Source organism: Neophocaena asiaeorientalis, unplaced genomic scaffold (genome assembly GCF_003031525.2).
Source record: "Neophocaena asiaeorientalis asiaeorientalis breed wild unplaced genomic scaffold, Neophocaena_asiaeorientalis_V1.1 scaffold275, whole genome shotgun sequence".
Classification (NCBI taxonomy): Eukaryota; Metazoa; Chordata; class Mammalia; order Artiodactyla; family Phocoenidae; genus Neophocaena; species Neophocaena asiaeorientalis.
The window spans coordinates 5,689,507-5,700,399 of record NW_020173679.1 but is presented as its reverse complement, the minus strand read 5'-3'; the positions used below and the strand labels follow the sequence as shown (position 1 = coordinate 5,700,399).

General features: G+C 42.0%; 1 protein-coding gene across 4 annotated transcripts in view; it reads left to right on the top strand.

The window, feature by feature from the left end:
• PRDM2 (PR/SET domain 2) overlaps positions 1–10,893 on the top strand; it is a 148,205-nt gene that overhangs the window by 35,656 nt on the left and 101,656 nt on the right. The window lies entirely within an intron of this gene.

Sequence of the window (10,893 nt, the reverse complement as noted above, 5' to 3'; positions counted from 1 at the left end):
TCCCCCCCCGGCGCTGCTGAATCACGGCGCCGGACGCCGCGCTCGAGCTCTTTTCTAACTTGGGGTGGAGGAGCCGGGCACGGAAAAGTGAGCGGACGCGCACCGCGAGGGGCCCGAGGACAGTTGTCACTTCCCTTGTCCACAGCGCAGGTCTCTGGACTCGCGGTGGGAGCGGCGGTCGGTCTCTCCAGAGCCGTGCACTGCACGCCCGGTATATTCCTAGCTTTTTGTGCTGTTCGCCAGCGACGCGTCATAAAATGTGTTCCGAGAGTGACATTTCCAGGTCCGCAGATTCGGCGGCCTCGTGTCCATCCGCCCGGACTGTGCGGGAGGGCCGGACGCGCCGCGGCCGATGCACTGGCCTCCCGGGGCAGGGAGAGCCGGCCGCGCCGTACACTGCCGCTACGCCCGGGCCGGGCCCTGCCACCCGGCCGCCCCACTCCTCCCCGGGCCGGGCCCTGGGCCACTCCACGCCACTCAAGACTGCGCTGCACACGATTGCAACACTCGCGGCTGGCGAAGGTTTCAGCGCAGACCTTTTTGAAATTAGGCCATTAACAAAATGGAAGTTGAACGGTGTGCTGTTACTTTTGACTCAACTCCAACAGTTTTATTTTGTTTAATAATGTTTTCAAACAAAAGGTGAAGTGTAGTCGCACTTACAGAAGGCAGGTGATAATTTCTGGGAGGAAGATAGTTTGGTTGGATAGATCATATTTCCAGCTGGCATTCTCCACGTTGTTTGTTTTGTTTTTTTTCTTTTAATGAAGAATTTTAATATTAATCAGAGAATCTTTCCTAGAGCCCTGTTTGAATATATGCCAAGGCGAGGGGTATGGTAGTTTCTTACTAATATAAATCTCCTTTTTTTTTGCCCGCCCTAAGTCTTAAATAAATGTTTGTAGCCATCTGAACTTGAGTCCAACCTTTACTTAGAACACTGCAAAGTGAATTGTGGCAGTCATACTGTAAATAAAATCATAATGTAAACTTGACTTTGGAAAAATGTAAAAGTAACATTTAAAAATGTAGGCAAGAAGTTAAAAAAGTCTATTCTGATTTTTCCATTACATGTTCTTTGTATTTTACGGTATAATCAATAACCCATCCAAGGGAGTTTGTTAGGCCTTTTACTGAATACATGTTCGCTGTTTATCTAACTCGATTTCGTCAGTTTTGGGTCATTAAATGCTTTGATCATGAATCTGATGATCAGGGTCTAGAAAATTGCCAGGTGTTTTTTGTTTGTTTGCTCTTGTTGTTGTTTACTGTTTTGAGATTTTTGTTGCTGTTAGGCTTAGCGCATAATTGTTTGCAAACTCTTCACATAATTCAGATTGTTCCTTTATTTAGTGTTTACTTTGTGTATAACTAACGTCACCAGCCTTTCTAGGTAAGCTGTGATTTGCAGGGGCTGGAGTTGGGAGGGCAGCGGATCTTTACTCTGTTACTAAGCATAACTAACTCACGTATTTAAATATAGTCATAGGTTAATAGGTTAATAGCAACTTCATCCTAATGCTTTTCTCTGTTCAGCGTACTTTGCTGTGCATGTTTAGAACATTTCATAGATTTTTATTTATTCCTTAATTTTTCTTTTTATTTGAATGTGGGGGAAAAAACTGAAAATAAGGTTTATTAGTGGTACATGAACTTACACATCTTCATTTTTATACCTGCCCATATTGCTGGGTTTTTGCATTGAGTTAAGTAGTTCATATTTCTTATTATCCTGTTATTTATAACTACTCCGAGCTGTGTATAACTGACTGAATCTTAAGTTTTAGTTAAAATACTTATGTGAGGCTCCCTCTCGGAACTTAACAATCTGTTTTGAATAGCTTACTGGTAAGGAGCTGTGTTTGCTCTTTATGATCTAAAGTTTAAATAGTCAAACCTTTTTTGTTTTTAAATTAAGTACTCTGTGTAAGCTAATTTATAGCTTACAAAGTCCTGAAATGGAGAACTTTTTATGTTAACTTGGTTCTATTTAGGTCTTATGTGTGACCTCCAACATTTAAATATCTTTTCAGGCAGTGATGTCAGAGAATAAATCAACATAAATTTCATTCAGTAGCAATATTAACTTAGTATTTCTGAAAGCCAGATGTTGAAGACATGCAGCTGACAGGTAGATTGACAGTGGACCTAACTTCATTTTGGTTAGGAGGCAGGCAGAGAGAAACAAAGGGCTGAATTCTTCATAGTTCTGGGCCTCTGATCCTTTGCATGACAGCTGCTGTGCCTACAGCTGTGCATTGCATGTGGTGCCTTTCAGAATTCATCAGATCGCTGGTGGATCATGCCGCGTGTTCTGGGCAGTGGAAAGCCCTGATTCCTTTGCATACAAAGTGGCCCCTCCTCTTCTCTCTCCCTCTCTGTCTCTATCTCTCTGCCTCTGTCTGTCTCTCAGTCATTCATTGAACTAATGTTTGTTAAGCCCCTGCCATGTGCCAGGCGCTCTGCTAGGTCGTACAGGACAATGGTGAGGAAAAAAGCAGCAGTAACTTTTCTCCTGGCGCCTGTAGTCTAGTGGGGGAGACAAACATTAAATCAGTAAGTTACTGATCGGGGCCTAGATGGTTGGCATGGAACAGGCCCTCAATAAATAATTTGTTGATTGGCAAACAAAGACTCACGCAAACCTGCAATGAAGGAAGAGAACACAGGGCTGTGAGAACACAGTTCATATTGTCTCTGACCAGGGAGCATGCTGTTTTGCCAGTGGCCAAAGGTGTTCATATGTTAGGCATTTTGAACTAGAATTCTGGATTCTCACCTTTGTAATTCAGCCTGACTTCTTACATGTCTGAGCAGCCCCTGTAATGAGATTGAGCGTGAGAAGTTCCTTGGGTGGGACAGATTAAACTTTTCAGGTAGAGAGGAAGGGAGGGTTTTCAGTGTTGGGTTTTCAATATTTCACTGAAAGATTCGTATTTAATCCACGGGAAGATTGTGATCTGAACATAGAAAGGCCAAATTTAGAAGTATTTATCGTCTTGATTTCTGTTGAATTTGCTTGTTAGCAGTAAATGACTGTTGGCAAATGTTCTTTTAAAATATAGACTGTAATGGAATGTTGTTGCCCTGCTCTCTTTTGGCTACATAAGAACCTTACCCAGAGTTCTTTTTACTCTAAAGCGGCAGCAGTGTCTTGATGTACATGGGCTTAGTGGAAGGAATGAAAAACGTGGGACTCTTGGGCTTTTACCAGGTGTATGGCTGGGCAAATCATGTCACTTTTAATGGGGGTGCAGTTTCCATAGCTTTAAAAGTAGGTGTCATAACATGGAATGGTCCTTGTGCTATATACCCAACCTCACTGGGTTGCTGTCAAGAGCAGGAGAGATAATAATAAGGAACGTCTCTGTGCAGCATGTGGGTCCGTGGTACCTGTAAGTGCCACTGACAGAATGTGGCTGATGGTTAGTTACCTGTGTGATGCTTGCAGAGGAGCTACTGAGCTTGTGAGTCAGTTAATCAGTCAGTATTTATGGAGCACTTGTATTAGCTCTAAGGAAGCAGTGGGTCCTCCCTCTCCCTTCCCGTGGCAGGGCCTCACTGTAGGCTGCTTCTCTCTTACTTTAGGCCTACTTCTAACCTGTTGACTTTCCTGTCTATAGCACATTAGAAGGAGGAAATTAGAAGAGTTATTTGTAGCAGCAAGTAGTTTTATAGCTAATAACCAGACAGTTAAGAAGACAAAGTTTGTAACAAAAACAGTAACGAGCTATAAAGAGCACAGTGCCGTGAGATCCCTTAACAGGTTCACATAATCTTTTCTAAAAGCTGTAAATAGTCCCTGAGGTAGTTTTTAGTATTTATCTAAGTGACTTTTAGTTACCACAGAACAGTTAAATTATAACCAGTTTAAAAAGGAAATATTTCATGTTTCCATAATTAAAATCGTTCACATAAAAAACCTGGAGATATCCACCCCCCATCCCCCCGCCTTGTTATTTAACAAGTATATTCTGTGTCAGACACTGTGTTAGGTGCTGGAAGCTACAGCAGAGAACTAACATAACCCAGGTCCCTGCTTTCATGGAATTTACATTCTGGAGAATGAGGGGACAACCAACCAACAGATGAACAAGACAGATCTTATAATGTTAATAAAGTGTGTGTGTGTTGCAGGTGGTTACGTATGGTGTGACTGTGGACGGGTAGCCAGGGATAGCCTTTCAGAGGCTGTGACTTGACTGACCCAGGGGTGGGCCCTGTCAAGTTCTCGGGGCTGAGAGCTCCAGGAAGAAGGACCGGATTGGGTGTTCTTTTAGCAGTGTTGGTTACTTATTGCTGGGGTGGTGTATAGGGAGAGCCACCTAGAAACCCACATGGGTCTTTTTGTATGAAACTCAGTTGTGCAAATGGACATACTGGCCCCTTTCCCACCAGCACTGCACTTAGTGGCAGGATTGGTAGGGGAGATTAGAGAGAGGAGGAAAACATCCGGGGAGGAGTTTATCGTCTGTTTTATTGCAGCTCAGTGTGGGTCAGGTTTACTAGGTGTTCTAGTTGATGTGTGTACAGGCTCTAGAATAGGGAAGGGGTTGGCAGGAGCCCTCTGGGAGAGGAGGTGATGCTACTTTGTGGTCGAAAAGCAGAGCACAGTGGGGAGGACGCCTGTGAAGAACATTGAGGAGGGGAAGAAAGAAAGATTTGGGGAAAGAAACTCACGGGGACATGAGAGGTCACAGGACATTGCTGGACAACACGTAGAAACAGAGATGCAGCAGGAGGCTCTGATGGAGACGTGGAGCCTTGTGGGCTGTGCGGTGCTGCAGCCAGACGGAGCAGAGAGCCCTGAGTAGTGCTGAGTGGTACTGAGCAGTCTCGTGGGTATTCCCATTTAGCCTCTACTTCTGCGTGGTTTGTACCAGCTCCAGATGAGGAAATGGACACGTAGCAAGGGTGGATAACTTGTCCAAGCTCTGTCTGCCAGTGAGTGTCAAGAGTCAGAGCTTGAGCCCAGGTTTTGCATGCCTTTTCTTCTGCATGATACTCTGCTTTCTGTCTGCTTTTGCCTGTGGTGGACAACAGCAGAAGTGATAGCACTGGTTCCATTTAAAGTTAAAATTAGAGAATACATTTAATAAAAGCGAACAGGTGGGCTTCAGTGGAGTTTGATGTCTTGACCTTCCCCAGTAGCCGACAGCTCCTTTTGAGGTTCCTTGGCCAAAGCTGAAGAGTGGAGGCCTGGCTGAATGACAGAGGCCTAGCCATGGTGCCTGAGGATGATTGCAGATGGGCCCTGAGCTTTCTGGGTGCCTGGTGGGCAGGTCCTGTGCCCACTTACAGGGCGCTCATCCCTAGTTCTTGTTGGCAAGTGTTGGAGCAGGGCTTGGGGCAGTTGCAGGTGGCTACGATCCCGTGGAGATAGGGCCCCAGCATTAGATGTTACATGGCTTGTGAGCTTGTCGCCTTGGGCCCAAGTGAGCAGTGTCCTAGTCGGTCCCCAGTGGAGCTCTCGCTGCCACTAGCTGAGGTGATGCCTTTGCTGAGCATTGGGTGACCTGTCTCTGAGGGTTGCCTGCCTGGTTGATCCTGCTGTTTTTGTGGTGTTTTTAAAAGCTTAGTGCAGCTTTAATGTTTTTGCAACAGTAAGAAGCTAGGAATTTTTTTGATTTCTAATTCTACTGCTACTGAATTGCTCTGAATTTAGGTAAATAAGTTGGTTGATTTTTGTTCTCTGTTTTTTTTTTGCGGTATGAGGGCCTCTCACTGTTGTGGCCTCTCCCGTTGCGGAGCACGGGCTCCGGACGCGCAGGCTCAGTGACCATAGCTCACGGGCCCAGCTGCTCCGCGGCATGTGGGATCCTCCCGGACCGAGGCACGAACCTGTGTCCCCTGCATCGGCAGGCGGACTCTCAACCACTGCGCCACCAGGGAAGCCCGGTTGATATTTTTGTGCCTTTGATTCTTGCTGTGTATAACCTTGTTCATAGGGAAATTTATGGATTAACTACAGTTTTTCAAAGCATTTTGCAGAGTTTCAACTGTATTTTAGTGGATGAATTTGCAAAATTCTTGATACCATAATGGAGTGTGTTAGGAAATATGCTGTGCTCTAAGGTTGTTATCCTGGTTCTCCTGTCCATATGGAAACTGGAAGGTGAGACTTGCCTCATACAGCAAAAAAGGATTAATTACTAAGTTTCCTAAAAGGTAAAAGGACCTTGAATGTAGGGAGTTCAAAATTGTTGATTTTTAAAAATCCAATTGTAATTTGAAAGTAAAAAAATTTGTTGTGCTTTGCCTAGATAAAAATCCTGGGTTCTTTTTCTACATTATGAATTCATTATTGTTTTTAAAACTTATCGAGTATTTCCTTTTCTTAGGCAGTTTTACATTTCTGTTTACAGAGCTGTTACAGTATTGGGTTGGCCAAAAAGTTCGTTGGGTTTTTGCCGTAAGATGGCTCTAGTAAGCGCTTAGTTGTCTTTAACTTCGCTTGAAACGGTTTTGTTAGATTGCGTTGTGACAGCTGTCATATCAGCATGCATTTAAAAAGAATCTTATCAAAATTGGTGATGATTTTTTTTTTTTTTCCCCCGTACGCGGGCCTCTCACTGTTGTGGCCTCTCCCATTGCGGAGCACAGGCTCCGGACGCCGGACACGCAGGCTCAGCGGCCGTGGCTCACGGGCCCAGCCGCTCCGCGGCATGTGGGATCTTCCCGGAGTGGGGCACGAACCCGTGTCCCCTGCATCGGCAGGCGGACTCTCAACCACTGCGCCACCAGGGAAGCCCAAAATTGGTGAATTTTTGTGTAGCCATTTTAATATTGAAGATGGAAGAAAAACGGCAACATTTTCGGCGTATTATGCTTTATTATTTCAAGAAAGGTAAAAAAGCAGCCTAAATGCAAAAAAACCCAAAAGTTTCGTGCAGTGTATGGAGAAGGTGCTGTGACTGATGAGATGTGTCAGAAGTGGTTTGCGAAGTTCTGTGCTGGAGATTTCGCGCTGGACGATGCTCCACGGTCACTAGACCAGTTGAAGTTGATCGCGATCAAATCGAAACATTAATTGAGAAGAATCAATGTTATATACTGCGTGAGAAATAGCCGACATACTGAAGATATCCAAATCAAGCGCTGAAAATCATTGGCACCAGCTTGGTTATGTTAATCACTTTGATGTTTGGGTTCCACGTAAGTTAAGCGAAAAAACCTTCTTGGTTGTATTTCTGCATGTGATTCCCTACTAAAACATAATGAAAACGTTGCATTTTTAAAACAAAATTGTGACTGGCGGTGAAAAGTGGATACTGTACCATAATGTGGAACGGAAGAGATTGTGGGGCAAGTGAAATGCACCACCACCAACCGCACCAAAGGCCAGTCTTCATCCAAAGAAGTTTTTGTATATGGTGGGATTGGAAGGGAGTTCTGTATTATGAGCTCCTTCTGGAAAACCAAACGGGTAATTCCGGCAAGTACTGCTCCCAATTAGACCAACTGAAAGCAGCACTTGGCAAAAAGCATCCAGAATTAGTCAACAGAAAATGCATAATCTCCCATCAGGATAATGCAATGCATGTTTCTTTGATGACCAGAGAAAAAAGCTTGGCTGGGAAGTTCTGATTTCTCTGTCATATTCACCAGACATTGCACCTTCGGATTTCCATTTATTTTGCTCTTTACAAAATTCTCTTAATGGAAAAAATTTTCTTTTCCCTAGAAGACTATAAAAGGCACCTGGAACAGTTCTTTGCTCAAAAAGATAAAAAGTTTTGGGAAGATGGAATTATGAAGTTGCCTGAAAAATGGCAGAGCGTAGTGGAGCAGAACGGTGAATACGTTGCTCAATAAAGTTCTTGGTGAAAATGAAAAATGTGTCTTTTATTTTTACTCAAAAACCGAAGGAACTTTTTGGCCAACCCAATACATGAACTTCCATGTTCACAGTAGAATTACAGAGAGGAGAGTGTATATACTTTTACATTTGAAGTTGCCTCTGAAGAACTGAGGAATTGGATAAATACCCCGAGGATACCCTCAAGCTGGTTAAAAATTAATAGACATTTCCTAACCGTTAAAGGTTGTGTGGGGAACTGGGAGTTGCAGCTTCAGACAGGCTCACATGGTGCTCCTGTTGGCATTCACGTTATCTGCTCATACTCTGCGTGCTGCCAAGGACAGTTGCTTTTATTAATGTTAATAGCTTGGTCGACGTGGTTTAGGAAGTTGAATGACTTGGAGAAGCAGGAGTTATTTGAAAACATTACTGTTGTTTCTCAAAGTGAAGAAGATAAATGTTGAAAGCAACCGTTTTTCTTTATTACTGCTCAGATTAAACCAGTGTCAGACATTACAAGAGTTCTTGGCTGAAGTGTATTTTGATAGGGACACATCTCATGATTTGACACTTACACGCACATCATGTCGTCAAGTGATGAACCGCTTTCTGTTGATGGTGACGATGACAGCAGTTACTCGTTTCTTTAGCACGTCTGTCTTGTGCCTAGCGCTGTGCTTGGTGCTCCGTGTACATCGTTGCTAATCCTCCCAATAGCCCTGCAAAGTAGGCAGTCATTCTCCTCCTGTGTGGACGAGGTCACTGATGTTTGAGGGGTTCCATGGTTTGCCCAGGTTCGCCCAGCTGCTAAATTGTTCAGCTCCGCCTTGCCTAAATCTAGTTTTTGTTTGTAATGTTTCTAAGCAGGACACTTACACTGAATAAGTAGCAGTGTTTTATAAGGCTTTGCTAATTAGCCAAGATGAACTTTCACTACTCACTTTAGAATTGCCCACTTTAATCCTAAATAATAAGGCAGTGTGATTAAGTGAAATCTTTGGTATTGGAAAGCTAAGTTGTGGTGAAAACTAATGCCTTGAGTTATTTTTGCTTTGGGGTTTATGGATTAAACAGATTTATTGTATTCCTTTGAGCACCTCAAACAGTTTTTAAAAAAAAATAACATTAAATTTTTATCCCTTTCCAGCTCTTGTCTATTAAGTGTTTTGGTTTTTTTTAATGACATATTTGTTGGTTTGAGCTTCTTATAAATATTTCATTTCTCTTAAGTTGTGTATTATTTTTGAAATCCGTTTGGAAACCACAGGAACCGAGTGAGACGTTGCCTTGGCCTAACTCCCTCAGCAGTGTGGATGGCAGAGGGATTGTGTCTAGGATTGTGGAGTTCTTCCATTTTGTTTTATTGATGATTTCAAGAAGCCACTGATGTTTAGTGTCCTCCTCTGCACTAGCGTTCTTTTGTTGAGAATGACTGACTCTTACACTGAGTAAAATATAACTTTAAAAGTTTTCTTAAGCTGAATGTTATAGATCATGAACGTGTTTTAATTAACATACACTCTAAAAATTAAATCTAGAAACTGATTTTAAGTGTAATTCTGATTTGTTTGTGGTAGAATTGAGTTAAATCATGCTTATTAGTTTCCTTCACACTCATGATGTGATACCAACAAAAGATAGGGATCTTGTTTGTTTTGTCAGAATGTTTATGGGGGCGTGGCTTTTTATTTTTTACCTTTTCCTTTAAGAATTCATGAACTGTTTGAAGCAGTAGCTTCTTAAGAGGTTTTGTTTGCTGATAAAGCTGTTCCTATTCTAGCAACTTGGCTCATTCTGGAGGAAAAGCAAGAAAGGAAATAAGAATGAGAAAGGAGTTGCCCTAACCTGTTTGTGTGCACTCCTGAATTCTCCTCATGTGGGGCAGGGGTGATTCTTAATTGTGTTTATCCCACAATAGAGTCTTTAGAATATGCGTGCATGTGTAAAACTTAAAACTTCTTGGATTTGTAACAAAATGTAATATGGCTTTTTCCACCTGAAACTTTTACTGAGAGTTCTTTATGCAGTTGTTCCTTAAAGGTTTAGTAAGTCCTTAACACCCTTACCCACACTGTAGGCCGGACGGAATCTGTGCTTTCATTTTTCAGACTTCTTAAGCATTTTTCTTTCTGTTCTGTTTAAATTTTCTCTAAAAATTAAGGGCAAGTAACTTTGTTTAAAAGGTTAAAACTTGGCACATATATTGAGAAAAAGTCCTGAGGGATTATGGGTAAGAGACTAGAAAATCCTCAGCATTCTGAAGCACTTATTGTAGCTATTTATTTCCTCTTCTCATTTTTGTGGTCATGACTCTGAAATTTAAAAATATTTTTTGATAGAAGTTTTCATTATATGATGGTGTAGTTATTTTAATTGTTATATAGTAAATTTAATATACTTTAATATTACAAAGAATATTTGAATAGCTTCAGAGGTAAGAGATTTATTTTAATGATAAAATAATGGTATTGTATGTGTGTGTATATAAAAATACCAGTTTCTAAGATAAGATTATGACGTCTGAAATCCTTGCTATTTTGATACTTTAAGAACTTTAAACTTTATATGTTCTTACTAGTTTAATCAGTATCTGAATGACCAGAACCTAATCTCACCCTTAATGAAAGAGCTGTATGTTACCCGTTATGTGGAGCTGCTGAGGATTATCTTTGCTTTGGTTAAAAAGAAAAGCACTAAATAATACTTAGACTAAAATTCATCTTCCCCCTTATTTCTATTAAAGCTGCAGTGATAAACAATCTTTTCCTCTTTTACTTATAATCCTACCTCTTGGTGCAGTCTTTTGTAGGTTTCCTGAGCCACCACATGCCACAAAAATGAGGGCAAACTGGTTTGTTCACCCGTGTTTAGAACCCCCAAACAGAATTATGTGTGGTGTTTGAAGTTGAGGGACAGTTTAGAATGGGCAACGCTGAACTTTATGCGCCTTCTGTTATTTTTCTACCATTTGGTTTCTTAGGTTCAGTTTTCCATCTCTTGCCAGTTTGAGTTATAGAATATGCCTTTCTGGTTCTGTTGGGTGTATTTTTGTTTTTAAGCTATGAGGTTTTCAGAACCTGTTTTCCTGTGAA